Here is a 17,733-nt window from a genome sequence, read left to right as displayed (position 1 = left end):
CTAATCATTTTAGTTGCCCTTTTCTGAACCTTTTCTAGTGCCAGTATACCTTTTTTGAGGTGAGGAGACCACATCTGTACACAGTATTCGAGATGTGGGTGTACCATGGATTTATATAAGGGCAATAATATATTCTCAGTCTTATTCTCTATCCCTTTTTTAATGATTCCTAACATCCTGTTTGCTTTTTTGACCGCCTCTGCACACTGCGTGGACATCTTCAGAGAACTATCCACGATGACTCCAAGATCTTTTTCCTGATTACCTGTAGCTAAATTAGCCCCCTTTTGATACTCTTCAAAGACACTGTGTATGTTGCTTCTCCCTAGCCAGATGGGTTTGTTCGTGCAACGGGAACGGGTAAGAGGAGTCACACTGTTACTCAGAGCGCACTTTACGATTGCCTCAACTCCTATCTCCCAGCAAAGTCAAGCACCCAGTCAGGAGGGGCAAATGGGCTTGGGGGGGGGGAAAGTATAAAACACTAAAAGATCAAAAAAATGCCCATAGCACAACCTCACTCCTTACCCCTCCCATGGGGTGCAACAGAGGGGGGACAAAGACCCACAATATAAAAGCAAGGGGAGATCAATCACTTGTCAGAGTCACTGCTCATAGAGGAATTGTGTTGTTACATTCTTTGTGTCCTGGCGACCTCGTGTGCCCATCTCCTTTTGGAGAAAAGTTTTGTTATTTTGCGCAGGACAGGCCCAGGAGCAGGGACTGCATCCATGTACCAAACACCCAGACCAGGTGACAAACACCCTTAAGACCAGGCAGCCGTCCCTGTTAAAACCATCTCCCTTCTTCAGCTCAGTGACAGCCTGAATCGTCCCATATCCCAGCAGAGACTGGAATCAGCCACAAACCCCTCTGTAGGTAGCGGGAACGAACACAAATGTTAACTTTAAAAGGGGCTGAGGTTTGTCATTCTGGTCATTTATCTTTGTTTCCCTTCTCTGAGGGGAGAGGTGGGGTTGGAGACACCTCCCTCTGGTATGTAGCACCTCCATCCCCAGTCACTGTGGGAACCTGTCTGTGCTCAGAGCTGACAGGTTGCTGCCTGTCCACCCATCCTGCTCATTAGCGGTGCAGGAATGAATCATTTTCCTAGTACATGTAGCACCTGGGAGAGAGGCTTTTGCCAGATGCATTGGTGGTATAGTGGTGAGCATAGCTGCCTTCCAAGCAGTTGACCCGGGTTCGATTCCCGGCCAATGCAGAGATGTGTTTTTGCCCTGTCCGGAATTGGTTTAATGTCAGACTAAAGGACTAAGTATTATCTAGACCATCCCTGACATGTGTTTGTCCAACCTGCTTTTAAAAATCCCCAATGATGGAGATTCCACAACCTCCCTAGGCAATTTATTCCAGTGCTTAAAATGAAGGACAGAAGAATATCTGGTTCAATTTTAATTTATTTGAGGATTTAGGGGGTTGCTTTTTGTTTGTTTGTTTTTTAAACAAACCCCAAATTCAGGTCACAGTTTTATTAAGGTTTGTGATCTTGACACCATTTGGGTTATCAGAAGGAAACCATGCAAAACAGAACTGCTCCTTATGATTTCCTCCCCAAACTAGCAGAACTCAGAGCACGAAGTCAGATGAAGTAAAATCAAAAGAAAGTCTTCACATATCCCTGCAAACTGCAACTATGAAGTTCTGAGTAGCATTGCACCTTCTTTTCTATCCAGTCCTGTTCACAGTCTTATACTGTCCTCATCACCATCGAATCTGAACCCCTTTGTAAAAAAGAGACTTTGCTCAGACATCAAAATTCCAAAAAGATGTATGAAACCCCTGAAAAGAACTACACAGTTTAAAAATGAGTGATATATTAGTATATGTTGTTAGCTATGTTAACATTCAAATAGTGCTAGAACGCAGGCGTAAACAAACAAACAAACATTCACCCACTTGCCACTGATGCGCATGTTTGCCTGGCCAATACTGGCCAGACAGCCTATGGACTGCAATCTCTAGCACAGAATAATGGGGCCACTTTATCCATGCAAAGGTCAAGTTTGCAGCTAGCCTGCTCCTATTGCAGCTTTTCTGAAGCTCACATGGAGCATGCCGCACCCTTGCCCATCTGTTTGCCAGCAGGTCTCCAGTACAACCCCAATGCAGAGCTTAAGTCTTGAGGTGGGTTTTGTGCCAGATCTCTGCTCAGTGGATAAATTTCTCTACCCAGGAAGATGGAATCCAGATGTCTGGAATTCCAGTTCAGCACCTTTTCTACAAGACAAGTTTGTGCCCGGTGCCCACTGGAGGTACCACCCCACAGTCCGGCTGCCCCCGAATCTCATGCCCAGCACCCGCAGGAGGTGCCAGTTGCCCTCCTGCAGCCTGACCATCACAAAGCATGGTTTTATAGAGAAATGCAGAAGTGCAAAACCAGATTAAACAAACAAACAAACAAACAAACAAAACATTTAATGAATATTTAAGAAAGATGAATTTTCACTTTTAACTGAGGGGCCACAGACGAGAAGCAACCCCCACCCCCACCCCAACCTTGCCTAGTCACTGTTAATGCCCAATGTGAAAAAAAAAACTATCCTTCCTCTCCTATTAAAACCTCCCCGCATCCAGTGTTAATGGCAAAACTCCCCTCGACTCAGATGGGTGCAGGTTCAAGCCCATTGTCCTTTACATGACTTATGTGAATAATTCCCTTCTGCAGTACTCTGAACAATAACCCCGTAACATCAGGATTTATTTCTTCTCACATTTTAGGAAGTATATGCTGACACCACAGGCCTAAGGGTCCCTTGGAGGGCTCTAGAAAACCTTATTGTGCTATTAAATCTTCATAGAAGAAACAAACCCATCATGTAGGATATATAGAGCCTAGTTTTTAAAGCCCCAGTCATATTTTTATTCCATAAATAGCACATTCACATGTTCTGTTCCTCTGAGATCAGCTAAACTTGAGAGCCCTGGCATTTCCCAGACTGCCAGACCAGCAAGTGCTTGGGTGGACATTAGAGACTGATGTTCATCATCAGAAGCAAGCTACACACAGACCAGGACCCACCAACTCAAAGCAGCACCAGACTCTGCCAGAACAGCAGATGCAAAACCTGCCGACATCTCTCCACTACTGCAATAATCAACACCCTCCCACAGCAACCCACCTTTCGAGATCAATGGGTACTACACATGGCTATCGCAGCTTCTGGTGTACCTCATCCAGGACACAAAATGCCCCAATAACAATTATGTGGGTGAAACCAGACAATCACTGCGCTCTCAAATGAACTCAGACACAAATACAATAAGAGACAAGAACACCACATCATCCATGGGCAAAGGCTTTTTATAAAACAATCACCCCATATACTGAGAGTATGCCTAGACAGGGATAAAAAACAACAACAAAAAAAACCTCGTGGCTCACCCGAAGCTCGGGTTCTCAGCCTGAAAAATTACTGTGTAGACATTCGGCCTCGGGCTGGAGCCCAAACATCTACTTAGCAATTTCTAGCACCAAGCCCAAGTCAGCTGACTCAAGCCTGCCACAGCCATCCTGTCATTCACAAGTGTAGGCATGAAAATATGCACGCCTTGGCATGTCTAAATAACACATGCCATTGACAGGTCTCTGCACACAATTACAGTAAATGCACACATGCCTAAAAATCTGAAATTTAAGCCTAAACTCTTTGGCATCTCTGGTCTCCAAAACAGAGTACCTCTTATCCGTGATTGAGGAAAACAACTCTATCCAGGACAATATTTAAGCATATGCTTAAACTGACATGTGATTAAGTTGCACTGAAGTCAAAGGGACTTAAGAACATTCTTAAAGTTAAGCACAAATTTATGTGCTTTCCTGAACTGGGACCCTAAAAAGTATGTGTATGACCTTTAGTCAAACTACAAGTGTCTGAGTGACTTCAGGAATGCATGATGTGCTTTTTGCAGCTCTAGTCAAAGACAATAAAACTTTTTCTCCAAGATCCCTAGAAGATAATTTAGCTACTATAAAATTTGTTAGGATTATCCACTCCTAGGACATACAAGTTATTTTAAGAACACTATTTTAGTCTTTCTAAAAAGATGTATTCACTAGATTACCAAACTGAGAAGGTAGGGTTATTTCCTAACTATATTCTAGGACTGTTACAGCAAAAGAAGACCTTGGACAGTGTTAAATGGAATATTTCTGTACAAGAGAGCTGTGAATGAACCTTGTTTGATGTGCCAACCTGATTAAAATGCTAGGGAAATTATGCAAATTTATTGTTGCAAATAAACTGTCTGTGATTACATGAAGCTATGCTCATCTTATTCTGTCCTCAAACCAAACATGCATATCTCAAAAAAGGGGAATATTTGACATGTTATAAGATCTTCTGGCAATTTTTGCTAAAATGTTCATCTGCAGGCATTCAGCCATCCTCCAAAGACTATGGGACAGACCCTCAATAGGTGTCAATTGGAACAGTTCTATTGACTTTGATGGAGCTGTGCTGATTTACATCCCCTGAGAACATGGTCCTATGTTCTCAGAGATAAAAGTCTTCTGTATCTGAAATAGTAGATTTCCTGCTAAGAGGTTTAATGATGAGTGAGATGTAGAATGTGCCCTCCCACACACACCCTTTTTGTTTGTTTTGCATTCTGCCATTTGTAACACTGTATTTAACATCCTATAACTGGATCAAATGTATGGAATATAATTTATTCTGCACCCTTTGCTGGGAAAAAACCTACTGTTTCTGAGCCTTCACAGATGCATATTTAATAGGGAGTTGTCTGCCTATATGTGATTTTCAGCTAACTCCGTGATACAAATGCAAAATCTAGCACTCAGGGGACATCATGTGGATTTGTGACAAACTCTGGAAGACTCTGTCTTCATAAACCAGCATATGGATTAGCACTCATCTGTAGATGTCATTTATTTCAATCAGCAACAGAAAGAATACGGATCATATTCTTAATTTAACTAATCCAAGTTTAATTTATTACTAGTACTAATACGTACTAGAAATATACTTGATTTTATTTAGTAGCATCAAAAAATTCTGGATCAGATTCTCTAGTGCAAAGAAAGTGTAAAATGCTACTAAATCCGAGTGGTAAGTGTTTACACTCACTTTACACCAATGTAAGTGACTACACAAGGTACAGAGCAATGGAGAATCTGGTCCCATATGCGTGAGAGCACAACAGACAGGAAATAAAAACAGATAGGTCTGGTAAATTATATAACCTACAGCATTTAGGGTCCTCAGGGACACTGCTGGTACCCATTCCCAGCCTAGAATTCTCCCTACAACCAGGGGCATGTTCAGTAGATGGCCCTTGCCTACAAATTTGCTCTTTGTGGTGGTTCACTATGGATTTGGTAGCCTTTGGCATACGTTTCTGGCTATACTATTACTGTGGAGGAGTCACTGGCTGGGGGATGCACCAGACAGCACTGTAGAAAGTTCATCATCATCACAGGGGGAACAGAGGTTCAGAGATATAGAGGTCACATGACAGGACAGTAGCAGAGCCTGGAGTAGAGCACCGGTCTCCTAAGTTCCAGTCCAGAGCCTTACTCACTAAGCCAAACAATACCTCCAGTTTGAGAGAAATCTTGTTCCTGGATTACCTCAGGTAATTCAGCTTGTCACTGGGGATAGCAACGGAGGGAAGAGGGAAAGAATCCTCTTTCGACTGTGGCACAGTACATAGGATCAACAACAGCCTAAGGCACGCAGTGGTTTCCACAACCCTAGTACTTCCAGCAAAAGTGAGGAGCCAGACAATCTGGATCTCAGATCTCTCCAAACCACCCACTCTCAATGGCTATGCAAGAATCCCTTGCTGAGCTGGCACCAATGCAAGGCATGTGCCTCCAATGGAGAGGCCCCCCTGCATTCTGCCCCCCTCGTGAAATGGAACTGCTTGGAATCTACTGCCCAGGGGCCCTCTGCGCAGGCAGAAGTGGGAACAGGACTAGTCGTTTATTGGCAATGACAGCTATGATGCGTGCTATGGCTGGCAGAGACTGAAAAGGAGCCCTGTCCCCATTTCGACAGCTCAAAGGAAGGTCATGGCAGAGCTGGATTCACACAAATGAACAAGCAGAGAGAAAGTCCTTCTAAGAGGCTATTTCACTTTGGGAAAGAGACGCAATATGATTCTAAACTGGAATTTGGAGACATCCTGGCAGGCACTGTAAACACCATGTGCTCCTGTAGCTGGTTCATTGTTATGGTGATTGCCTCCAAGGATAAAACTGCTCTGTTGCAAACCTTTGCTGTATTGTCCAAATTTGTGACCTGGAAACGGTCAGATCAGTTATGCAACTCAGACAGAAAAGCACTTAAGAGTTAATGTATATGAGAAAATGACACAACTAAACCCAACTGAGCTAGATTTTCTTTCCCTCGTGGGGAAGGTGGGGGTGGATTTTCAACTTTGCCAATCAGCTGCAAAAAGAATTTGGGCTTCAAAAGTTCAGTGAGCCACGGTTTGTCTGGTTTTCACAGAAAACTGATCTAAATATTCCCCAAACAATTTATCCTGAGATTATAAAACGATGGGGAAGAATGATGACAAATACAGGCATGCTATATAAATAATACAGCCAACACAGAACAGCTAGTCTTAGGTTTGGAAAGTGAACCATGTTAAATCAGGCTACCCCCGTTTTAACTAATGAATCACACAGTTTAAAAGACAGATGTCAGAAAAAGGTGCTTGTAAGGTTGTTGGGGGTTTTTTAGACATGTTTATGTCTGAAAGAATGAGCTGCATGCGAAGAGTCTTCAAGGTGGCTCCATATATTTCTATTGTGGGCTTCTTTGCAAATTTGGCTTTGTTTAAACTCTCCATATTGGGAACTTGGCCTTATGAGTGACTTAATTTAACTGAGAAGTGTCTGCAGACATTATAATTTGGTTGTAGAGGGGACAACCCTAATCACAGAACATGATGTTGCAACAGGGGTGTCTGAATAAACAAGGTGAGACCTACAGTCTTTAAATCTAACATCTGAGGCAGCCAGAGAATTCACAGCAGGGCTGCTTCCCTTAGAGCTCTGTGTAGCTGAAAAGCTTGTCTCTCACCAACAAAAGGTGGTCCAGTAAAAGATATTACTTCACTCACCTTGTCTCTCCCTTAAGAAACAACATGCCTCAAAGAGTTTTCACTTTCCATTCCCTTGTCCTTTTTCTGACCCAAAACACCTGTAACCCAGCTAGAGAAGGAAAACGCCCTGCAGTAAAGCCACAAAAGGTGACTAGATTCTACATTTTAAGGCCAGAAGGGACCAGAATGACCACAGACTCGTAGGATTGGAAGGGACCTCAAGAAGTCTTCTAGTCCAGTCCCCTGCACTCAAGGCAGGACTAAGTATCGTCATCTTCTTACCTCCTGTATAACACAGGTCACAGAACCTCACCCCATCATATCTGCATCAAGTTCATATCTTCTGTTTGTGCTTTTAAAAATACATCCAATCTTGATTTAAGACTTTAAATAATGGAGACTTCACCACATCCTTGTGTAATTCTTGAATTTGTCCAACTTTTTGTTTCTTTGTTTTCTCTGAAGGCAAATGCCAATGTACAACAGTTGTAGTTGGAAATATCAACAGGCCAACACTTTCAAAGTAGTCTCTTATTCTGAATGCCTCAATTTTTTAGCTGCCGAACTTGAGTCAGAGACCAGAGACCAATCTTCAGAGGTGCTAAGTATCCAAAACTCCAACAAAGGTCAACGAGTGCTCAGCATCTCTGATTTTGGGTGCCTCGGTCTTTGCCACCCTAGGCTGAGACATCCAGCGGATGATTTTCAGAGGCCACTCTGGGAAATTTTGACCACATTCAATAAATAATAAATAACAGTATCTTTGCTTTTGTGGTAAGTAAAGGATGAACAGGCTACGCTCCACAAAGTTTTACTGCTACCGATTTACCACTAAGATATATTTCTATTGTCCAGATCAGTGTTTCTCAACTTTATTCTAGGTTAAATATTTTCACAACCTCTTTCCCCTTACATGTACTATACAAGTAAGAGTACAAGAACATTAATTATCATATAATTTATCTGTGTGTGTTTCAAGAGGTTGGCAAATAATACTTGACCTTAAATGTAAAGATGTGTGGGGAATGAGGGAGCGAGATTTTCTTTGCTTTAGATTGTAATAAAATTGTAAATGACCTCCACCCTCCCAATTGTATTTTGTGACAAAAACCCTCTAGTTCAGAAACACTGGTTAAAACTATGTCTGGCACTTAAATGAATTTGAGCCCAGCTCTCCTGTTCCAGTCCAGATGTACCCTAGTTTGGTGCAACGAGGAAGGCAGGGCTGACCCTGGGAGTTTTATGAGACAGTCCAAAAGGAAGAGGGGATCCAGAATCCAGAAGGGCTGGGGATGTGTGATTGTTTCTAGAGAAGTAGAAAGAGCTCAAAAGAAGCGCAGGATTGGGCAGAGAGAAGGGATGCCCCTGAAAGATGCCGTGGTGGGAGTTTGCTGGTTGAGCAGAGGAGCCAGATCAGGTTGGCGAAAGCAGAAGCCAGGGATGCAGTCAGCTGGTATGTGTCTGCAAGCAAACCAAATCAAGTAATTGCTTAGCAATTGTTCTGGGTAAGAAAAGAAATAGACCACTTTTTTTTTTAAATAGATTGAACCTGGAATAAAGGTTGTTAAAAGGAGGAAAGTCAGCAATGGGTCTTTTTTGCACTTGAGAACAAATGCCCTCATTTACCACAAACCAGTTGGTCTCATGACTTAATAAGGCTAATGCAGCACCTTACAAGAGCCTTTGCCCTCATACACATCTGCAACATATGATTCAAAGGCTGCCACAACATAAGCCATTTGATAAGTTAGGAACACAACCAAAAGAGATCCTTTTCCGGCACAGGAATACGGATGTCAGTAAGTGATGAGGGCCCACGGTACAAGAGGGAATGGGCCATCTGTCTGGCGGTGCTGTGTCTGACAGGTTCGGAATCTGAATGTAGTGCCCCTAAAATTCAGGTGCTGGATGAGAGATGTATAGTAAGCAAGGATGCCTGAGTAATAGGAGATATCTTCTCCCTCCTGCAGTTGCAAATCATGCTGCATCCACAAATTTCCAGGCTTAGACAGCAAGGACTGGGAATTGGAACCCAAGTTTCTGTGTATTATGTAAAAGGCCAATACTAGATTCCGAGGCTGCCCCAAGTCAGCTGCCATTATTCAATTCTCTCCTATGCCCGGTCGTCATTAAGTAGCCATGGCAGCATAACAGCACACATTGTATATCCTTTCTTACATCTTCCCCTATAAAAACTGCAGCATCACTGAGTCTTGAAAAGATTTTCTTCTATCCTGCCATGGCTACTGCAGCCTCCTCTTCTCTGAGGTCTTCAAACCACAATTTGAGGACTTCAATAACTCAGACATAGGTTAGGGGTTTGTTACAGGAGTGGGTGGGTGAGATTCTGTGGCCTGCATTGTGCAGGAGGTCAGACTAGATGATCATAATGGTCCCTTCTGACCTTAAAGTCTATGAGTCACCTACAAACTTCCCTAGGGCAGAGAACCACAGCCAGAGAGGGATGGAGAGGGCTGGAAGCTGAGAGTAGCAGAGGGAGATGCCTGCTGACTGTCAGAATGGAAGAGCTGAAGCCAGAGGGCCAGAGAGAGCTGAAGGCTGGTGAATGATGGAGGGATGAGCCTGCTGATGTCTCCAGGTGACTGCTAGAACAAAACATACGGTGGAAAACCACCCTAGCTAGAGGACTGGGGTGAGGCATGATGAAACACGCAGGAGCTGTACCCGAGAGGTGAGACATGGTAAGAGACGCTGGAGCTGTAGTCAAGAGTTGGATTGTGGTGAGAGTCGCGGAAGCTTAACTGGTGTATTGATGGACTGTCAGGACTTGAAAAATTGAATGTACTGTTTGAATGATGCTGAGGAATTCTGAATTAGAGGGTTGTGAGACTGTTGCAATAAATTAACCCCATAAAGAGCTATTTATATTCAGACAGTTTGTGTGGAGTTACTGGGGATTCGGGAAACTGAGGCAGGGGCTGCTTTCAGGGACTCCTTGAGGACACAAAGGGGTGCCCTGGAAGCAGCCACCTGTTGCACGCTGGCCTGGATAAGGAGGGTGAGCAGTATGCCAAAAGCATCTTCCTATGCATGCAATTTTGCCTCTACACAGGGGTCATGCACAACAGCAGTCCCTGAGCACAAGAACTATCTGCTGGTGCTTTCTGTGATGCTAGCCACCCCAAAGGGAGTGGGAAGGATACCACAGTGATGGAAGCAATATCAGACACTGAATAGAACAGAAGGGGAAATTTCGGAGGATGGCTGACTCTGCTCATAGCGATGCACCGAATGGGATTCCCCTGAGAGCCCAGGGAGCTCCCTTGTGGTTCCACCACTCCACACTGCCTCCAATTCCAGCCACTGCCTGGCAGAGACCAGCAGATCCAAGATCAGCTGTGTAACTGGACCCTTTCCATGCCTTTCAGCCACGTTAAAAAAGTTTGTAGCAACCAGAAGTGGAACTGGTTAGAAACACACCCAATGAAGAGATAAATGCAACTACAAATTTGACTAAAAATTTGGAGAGGAACTCTCAGAAGGCCAAAAGAAGCAAATTGTGGAGCTACAGAGTGGTGTCTCAGGACACAATACCATTATGGAACCAGAATTAAAATATTTATGGACTGCATTACCAAGCAAACTGAAACAAATGATTTTGCTAGACTCTCTCCCCTCCAAACCTTCCATCCTCCCTACTCCAAGTGCATGGCTTACCAATACTTCTGAACGGCAGTTGAATGAGGAACCTACTCAGTTCAACTCTGCCAAGAGGAGCGGTCAGAATGGCCATGTCTCCTCCCAACCTCAGAGGTGTCAGAGTCAGGTGTGAAACCGTGTCCTTGCACAATGAAACACTGAAAGTAGCAAGAGACAGAGTGAAATCAGAGTTCAATGCTCAACATACATTCATTTTTTTTCCAGATTGTGAACCAGAGTGTGGCTGGTCAATGAGTGGATGTCCAAGGAGGCAGAAGAGGTGAGCATAAGGAACCACCCACCCACAGAGTCTGGTACAAGCACAGTCTCTGCACTTTGAGTGTAGGGACTACTTCCTGCTGACACCTCCTAGAGCACAAGCCATCCCAAAAGGGGCCAGAGTAGAGGCCAGTCACAGAGTTTAAGCACAGAAGGGTCTATTAGATCATCCGGTCTGACCTCCTGGATATCACGGACCACCAACACCATCCAGCACCCGCACACTAAACTCAGGTCCATGGCAGTTTTGTGAAGTCCATGATGCCTCTTGCTGAAGGGTGATGCAGGGGGCAGTCTTCTCTTTTACCCCATGCGGTAGTGAGCTGGGGGAGGAGCTTTGGCTGGGGTGATGCAGCTTTGCACCACCCCAATATGGAGCATCAATTAATTGCCATTATCTGGCCCTATCTTTCTAAGCTGACCAAAATGTGGAAGAGTTTTATTCCAGTTAAAACACACCTCCACACTCCCAACTTCATTAGCTAGCCATTTCTTCGGCTCTCCTTTATCCTGCAAAGCTCAAAAGTCCAGATCTTAAAATCAGCCTAAATACCTGTGAAGACTGGGGCCAGAATGTGTATGCTGAGCATACATACACCTCTACCCTGCTATAACGCGACCCAATATAACATGGGTTTGCATATAGCGCGGTAGCAGCAGGGCTTTAAAGGGTCCAGGGCTCTGGCTGCTGCGGGGAGCCCCGGGCCCTTTAAATCCCACTGGAGCCCTGCCGCCGCTACCCCGGGGCTGCAGCAGTGGGGCTCACCGGCGATTTAAAGGGCCCGGGCTCCCCACAGTGGCTGGAGCCCAGAGCTCTTTAAATCACCTCCAGAGCCCTGCTGCTGCTACCCCAGGGCTGCGGCAGTGGGGCTCGCCAGCGATTTAAAGGGCCTGGCCAGAGCCCTGCCACCCCAACCCCAATATAACGGGGTTTCAGCTATAATGCGGTAGGGATTTTTGGCTCCCCACAACCGCATTATAGCAGAGTAGAGGTGTATTTAGAACTCCCAAATATGCAAAACATATGACTTGGCAAAGCAGGAGTTATCTGCAAAAGAAAATCCCAATTACTATGTAGCAAACAATAAAAGATCTCACTTCTTGTAGCTGTTATAGGTGGATATTTGTAAGTATATAAAGTATAAGTCTATATGTGTAAAGTTTTTTTGCTTAGATAAACTGGATACGTAAAACAAAAATCTAAAAGCAAATGGATGTAAGGCAGCACACAATGAGCAAGAGAAAAGTTAATCTACACTATTTTTATTGCACTTAAATTCTTTTCCACACAGCTGTTACATTTTCTATTTGTATGAAAAGCAGACAAGCCCCTGGGACTTGCAATAGTTTGCCAGCAATATACTTCACAATATCTGCATCTCCCTGAGTGTTCTGTAGATCATCTCATAAAGCCAAGTTTACCATATGCAAAAGGATTCGGAACTTAATAAAGCTCATTAAAATCCTATCACTTTTCGATTTGGGGTTTTTTTGTATTAATCTGCTAGCATTAGGCTGCTTCCTGAGGTCCTTACCTAGTTTTTACGAGGGAAAATTTCCAACTTAAAAATTTTAGGTATCTCGGAATCCGGCCCTTGGGCTTTTCCTGTTGTACATCATTTGTTTCTTGAGTTTACCGTACAGTATATAAGCATCTGCAACATTTCCCAGTTTTGTTCTTTGCATAGTACTATATTACTTGCTTGAAAGACACTGAGAATCAGACTTCATTGGGGGACTGTTACAATTCCACTGAAGTCAATGGCAGATTTCCCATTAACTTCAATGAATTTTGGATCAGGCCTCCAATAAGACAATAATGCAATCCACAGCTTTGTAAAATAAAAACCTACCTCATTAAAGCAAAAGGAAGCATTTGCTTCCACATTCTTGTTTACATTTGTTTGAATAACGTTCACATTTTCATTTGTTCAGATCACTATAACAAGGTGTCAGGCACGGAGTCGAAAGCTTCAGAGCACTAGTCCTCAACCCACACGTGCCTAAATTACATTTGTCAGGCTTTTTAAACCTTTAGGTCAACTGAACTATATATATTTCTGAGTCAAAGTGGGACGTAAAAAAAAATGAGGATCAGAGTGCAGAGGAGAAGCTCATGAGGATGGAAAATACATAAACAAACAATAGCCTGGAGACACCTAGAAGCGATATTAATATTTTTCATGTGCACAAGTAAACCTATTTCAGGTAATTCTCTATCTCGGCTTCATTAGCTATCACTCCTTTATAGAATTTTATATTTTGAGTATGTCTAATCAAACAAGGTTTGGCAACTACCTCTGCTCGTTCCTTTATACATGTTTGGATTTTGTGCTGACATTTGGAATATCTCTGTATAAAACATGCCTTATTACCCATGGAAACAAGTCAACATAATACAAAGGAAACCCTGGTACAAGCAGCAAGCCATGGATTTGATTTATCCAACATTGTACATGAATAAAGAACTCAACTTTAAATGAGTCCGTCATTTTTTCTGCTCAGACAGAAACTGCCATTCTAAAAAGGCAAGGTCTGAAGGTTTTTAACTGCAAATACTACCACAGTGATTTGCTTCACATTAATACAGTGGTTTTCAACCTTTCTTTCATTTGCGGATTGTGATACTATAATACTACATGAAAACATTACATTTCAACAATGGTCTATGGCAGGGGTGAGCAAACTTTGTGGTCCAAGGGCCACATCTGGGTATGGAAAGTGTATGGCTCATGAAATTGGGGGTTGGGGAGTGGGAGGGGGTGAGGGCTCTGGCTGAGGGTGCAGGCTCTGGGGTGGGGCCAGAATGGCCAGAAATGAGGAGTTCAGGGTGCAGGAGGGAGCTCTGGGCTGGGGCAGGGGGATAGGGTGCAGGGGGGAGGGCTCCCCTGGGCGTGTGGGAGGGAGCTCTGGGGTGGGGGTGGGGCTAGGTCCCAAACCCTCAGTCCCAGCCCGGAGCACCCTCCTTCACCCCCAGCCCCTCATCCCCACTATTATTCAAGTTAGATAGATCAAAGCTATCTCAGATACATCTACTGCAGCGTAGATATACCCAAAGATACCTCAATCACTTGATTCAAGACCTGGCCATGGAATCTATGTATTTAGTATACGTGCAAACAGACTCATTGAAGGACACTCCGCCATAAGACATAAGTCAGGCCCAGTCATAACCAGGCTCGTAGTGGAGGCTGTAAACCATTTGCAATCACTAATGAGACCCTGGCCAGCACTTTGGAGCTGATTTATACTAAGTCCAAAGGCACTCCACACAAAAATGCTACTCACAAAAAGTAAACAGGCTAGCATCACCATGTTATTCACAGAAATAGAAGAGGGTAGAGTCACTCTGACCTGGGTAGGTTAGACTAAAGAAGTCTTAAGAGTGAGCCTTCATATCTTAACAGCATGTGGATTTTTAACGTTAGCTACAAATGAGTGTTGGAGGATTTATGGTGGGTGGCACATGCTTCAACTAATGCCAACAACAGAAAACTGGTGTGACATTATACCCAATATTCATCATAGTAATATTATTATATGATTATAGCATAATTATGATGCATTTTGTACAAGATGAGTCATGTAAGGTGTCATTGGAAAAGCTGTGATTTGCAGACTACGATTATCCTATTTGTATGAATGTATCATTTTTGTATCTGAAGTTATAAATATTGACTATGAATCTGTATTTCAAATGGGCTTACTCTGGAAAACACCCCCCACCAGCCTTTCCAGTACAACAGTGAAGAAGCCAGACAGTGCTAATGGCTCATCCACAAAGACAATGGGCTGTGCAATAGCCTAGCCTGCCTGTAAATGTTTTGGCCAGCTTGTAAATAATGGCCGCCATGACTCTGCAAGGGCATGTGACCAGACCACATGACTCTGACCTCCATTTAGGGTACCTGTATTTTTTCACAAACTGGTCTGGGAACCAAATTTGAAACAAAGGGTTCTCACCATATGGAAAAGCTAGCTATGGCAGGGAGTGACATCATCTCTTTTCTTCATTCCCCCACAACTCAACACATGAGAGAAGCTCTGAAAAAAAAGAACTTGGAACCACGGTGGGGAGCCCAAGCTGCAAAGCAAGTGCAGCTTGTGCCTTAAGAATCTGCAAACCTGTTTGTATCATCAGTCAGGGTGAGAAATTCCTAATTCATATCCAATCTTTCTAGTATTTTAGGCTTAGTTTGAGGTTTTGTTTATTTACTGGGTAATCTGCTTTGATCTTTTTGCTGTCACTTTATAATCACTTAAAATCTATCTTTTTGTAGTCAATAAACTTGTTTTTGCTTTATCTAAATCAGTGTATCTTTGAGTGAAGTGTTTGGGGGAAAATCTCAGCTTGGTTAACACAAGTTTGTTGCATATTCCTCTCCACACTGAGGGAGGGGCGAACCGGGTAATAAATTCATATTGGTCGGCGTTATGACCAGGGCAGAGCGGTACAGCTCTGGGGTCCTAAGCTGGGAAGCCGGCGGTATCTTGGCTGTAGCATCTCTATTGTTGGTTCATGCAGTGGCTGATCAGCCTGCATGTAACTGCAGTTGGGTGTATCCCTGCCTGTGCGAATGTTGGTGCAAGTGTAGGACTGGGAGTGGTCTACAGCTTGTCACAGCAGCACAGTGACAGAGGGAGCCCAGGCTGGTGGGTCAGAGGGAACAGTGGAACCCCAGTTCCAGGTAGCACCCTGAGGGGAACCTGTCACAGTTGGGTTACGAGGAAATGATGGAGAAAGGATGAAATCTCCATGCGTGAAGTCTCAGACAGATGATTGACCTACGTACACTAGAGGTACTTGGGCCTCAGACAGTTGTTCCTCTCTCACTGAGGAACTTGAAAATAGTGGGCTAAGATTTATTGTGGTCTTCATGACTGCTGCAAATGGCAGTACAGAGCTCTACAGTCAAGAGAGATCCGATGTCACAGTACCTCAGTGCCACTGGTTTTCAGTGCCTCAAGGAAAGTAGATGTCTTCTATGTCTCCTCTGATATTTCAGCCATGTTAAGATCGGAACTTGTTCATGGGAGGTCAGCACACTCTAGAAAGGACTGAGAGGAAACAGCTCCTCCTGTTCTCTCTGAGAATGGCAGAATGAAACTGTGATGCTGGAGAGGAACAAGTGGTGACTGCAATGCCAACAGCAGTCCTGCCTTCTCACTGTCAGGTGAAGGACCAAAGCCCATACGTGTGAACTGACCTGGCCCCAAACTGAATGGAGCCTCTATCTGAAATGCAATGCCAAAGGGACAGTCTCCAGAAGACACTAGGTACCAGTTTGGACTGTCAAGCAAGGCAACAGCACTACCTCAACATTACCAGAAGATGCGTAAAGCCAGGAAGCAGCATCAGCTCTAGCTCAGAGGGGTCTGTGCTTGCATAGTTTTCAGTACCTTGAAAAAAAAAACAAGAATAAAAAGATTCCCTTTTCCCCCTTTCACTCGCCTTCCATTATGACCCAAAGTGAAACAGAGGGACACGGTGTGATGTGAGCAAGTTAAAGAGAAGTGAGGGCTTATGGAATGTACCCCTTCTTGCTAAAGGAATCAAGTTACTGCTCCCCCTGTTAAAATTAAATGATGTTCTGCATGCTAGAGAGGAGCAGAATGAGCATACTGGATGAGCAGCTTGAATAACCTTCATGAAGAAAAGAATTATGGTCTTGCCATTTAAATGCTAGACAGGGACTCCAGAGGCCAGGGTTCAGTTCCCAACTCTGCCACAGATTCCCTTTGGGACCTTGAGCAAGTCACTCAATGTCTCTACAACTCATTTCCTCATCTGTAAAGTCCTTCCCTTGGTCTATCTTCTCTAAGTAGATTACAGGCTTTTGGGGGCAGGGATTGTCCCTGTCCTATTGGCACAGTTGGGTCCCAATCTCAGTCAGGACTTCTAGGGGCTACAATAATAAGTGTCGATATACTGGTATTCTGAAGTGCTGAACTACTGAAATCTCTCTAGTATAAAATTTAAGAAATCCCTGTCGGACACTAAAGAGGACAGCCCTTTGGCTCCCAATTTTTGAATTTAGAACAGAATCACCAGTTTCAGTATCAGCTACACTTTGCTGGCATAAAACAGAAGATAATGAAGGCACTTTACATGATAATTCAACTTCGCCATAATGCCTAGATGCCATGGTGATGGACATATCGGAAATTGATTCAGATCATCATAACAGGTACCCAATAGACAAGTCTCTAAAACCACCACCCCAATAGGCAATTATATAACAGCCTCGTTGGCCATCTCAGTAGCAAAACCAAGGACTGAATGGGCCATGGAATCTCTCTCATTAGAGATGGTGCTTCCAGGCTATGGATGAGGCACATTGGCATGATATTTTTGAAGAGCTTTCTCTATTTCTGCATGTGCTAGAACAGAGGACGTCAGTCTGCAAGGCCGTCAGTACAGGACTAAAGTCACATCAAAACAACTGAAAGGAAGAGCCCCTCTTTGTGAGCTACAGTGTTGAATTCCAATTAGAGATGGGAGCACCACTAAAAGGTAGAGGGGATCCAAGCAGCCCTACATTTTTGGAAAGTTTTGCCCTGATCCAAACTTTGTGGCTGGCTCACACCTCTATAATACCCTGAATCAAAACGTCAGATCTGAACCACTCCAACCTTTAGCTCAGATCCACAACTGAAATTTGGTTTTCAGTGACTGATCCTGGTGAAGGATAAAGTTTA

At 43.8% G+C, this 17,733-nt stretch overlaps 1 protein-coding gene and 1 non-coding gene across 6 annotated transcripts in view; one reads left to right on the top strand and one right to left on the bottom strand.

Moving 5' to 3' along the window:
* The window catches only part of NOX4 (NADPH oxidase 4), a 163,184-nt gene that overhangs the window by 99,359 nt on the left and 46,092 nt on the right, over positions 1 to 17,733 (bottom strand). The window lies entirely within an intron of this gene.
* TRNAG-UCC lies at positions 1,151 to 1,222 on the top strand. Its single transcript has one exon. It is a non-coding gene; the product is annotated as a tRNA-Gly (tRNA).

Source organism: Mauremys mutica, chromosome 1, assembly GCF_020497125.1.
Source record: "Mauremys mutica isolate MM-2020 ecotype Southern chromosome 1, ASM2049712v1, whole genome shotgun sequence".
NCBI lineage: Eukaryota > Metazoa > Chordata > Testudines > Geoemydidae > Mauremys > Mauremys mutica.
Note: the sequence above shows the minus strand (reverse complement) of the source record. Positions and strands in the feature narration are given on the sequence as shown.